A 1,868-nucleotide genomic window follows, 5' to 3' on the forward strand; every position below is an offset into this window, starting at 1 on the left:
GAACACAAGCATTTAGTTAGATATTACTGCACTGTTGGAGCCTGGAACACAAAGCATTTAGTTAGATATTACTGCACTGTTGGAGCCTGGAACACAAAGCATTTAGTTAGATACTACTGCACTGTTGGAGCCTGGAACACAAAGCATTTAGTTAGATACTACTGCACTGTTGGAGCCTGGAACACAAAGCATTTAGTTAGATATTACTGCACTGTTGGAGCCTGGAACACAAAGCATTTAGTTAGATATTACTGCACAGTTGGAGCCTGGAACACAAAGCATTTAGTTAGATATTACTGCACTGTTGGAGCCTGGAACACAAAGCATTTAGTTAGATATTACTGCACTGTTGGAGCCTGGAACACAAAGCATTTAGTTCGATACTACTGCACTGTTGGAGCCTGGAACACAAAGCATTTAGTTAGATATTACTGCACTGTTGGAGCCTGGAACACAAAGCATTTAGTTAGATATTACTGCACTGTTGGAGCCTGGAACACAAGCATTTAGTTAGATATTACTGCACTGTTGGAGCCTGGAACACAAAGCATTTAGTTAGATATTACTGCACTGTTGGAGCCTGGAACACAAAGCATTTAGTTAGATACTACTGCACTGTTGGAGCCTGGAACACAAAGCATTTAGTTAGATATTACTGCACTGTTGGAGCCTGGAACACAAAGCATTTAGTTAGATATTACTGCACTGTTGGAGCCTGGAACACAAAGCATTTAGTTAGATATTACTGCACTGTTGGAGCCTGGAACACAAAGCATTTAGTTAGATACTACTGCACTGTTGGAGCCTGGAACACAAAGCATTTAGTTAGATACTACTGCACTGTTGGAGCCTGGAACACAAAGCATTTAGTTAGATATTACTGCACTGTTGGAGCCTGGAACACAAAGCATTTAGTTAGATATTACTGCACTGTTGGAGCCTGGAACACAAAGCATTTAGTTAGATATTACTGCACAGTTGGAGCCTGGAACACAAAGCATTTAGTTAGATATTACTGCACTGTTGGAGCCTGGAACACAAAGCATTTAGTTAGATACTACTGCACTGTTGGAGCCTGGAACACAAAGCATTTAGTTCGATACTACTGCACTGTTGGAGCCTGGAACACAACGCATTTAGTTAGATATTACTGCACTGTTGGAGCCTGGAACACAAAGCATTTAGTTAGATATTACTGCACTGTTGGGAGCATGGAACACAAAGCATTTAGTTAGATATTACTGCACTGTTGGAGCCTGGAACACAAGCATTTAGTTAGATATTACTGCACTGTTGGAGCCTGGAACACAAAGCATTTAGTTAGATATTACTGCACTGTTGGAGCCTGGAACACAAAGCATTTAGTTAGATATTACTGCACTGTTGGAGCCTGGAACACAAGCATTTAGTTAGATATTACTGCACTGTTGGAGCCTGGAACACAAAGCATTTCACTACACCCTCAATAACACCTGCTAAGTGTGTATGTGTGTATAACATGTGAGTTGATAATGTCTCAGATAGCTCAGACACAGCAGCATCTACATCCTCTCTGCATTATTCCATTCACACATTCAATTGATGAAGACATAGTGTAGAATGTAGAATGTAGAATGTTGAACATGTAGAATGTAGAATGTTGACATGTAGAATGTAGAATGTTGACATGTAGAATGTAGAATGAGACATGTAGAATGTAGAATGTTGACATGTAGAATGTAGAATGTTGACATGTAGAACACAGGAACAGAGTTCCAAGGATTCCGACATTCTAAATAAACTGTCATATTCTGAAGCTGTATGATCGGTGTGGACCGGAACACACAAACATATCTGTCCTCTCGGTCTCCATTTAACAGTTCCAGTAC

The sequence above is a fragment of the Oncorhynchus kisutch genome, unplaced genomic scaffold (assembly GCF_002021735.2).
Source record: "Oncorhynchus kisutch isolate 150728-3 unplaced genomic scaffold, Okis_V2 Okis02a-Okis13b_hom, whole genome shotgun sequence".
Classification (NCBI taxonomy): Eukaryota; Metazoa; Chordata; class Actinopteri; order Salmoniformes; family Salmonidae; genus Oncorhynchus; species Oncorhynchus kisutch.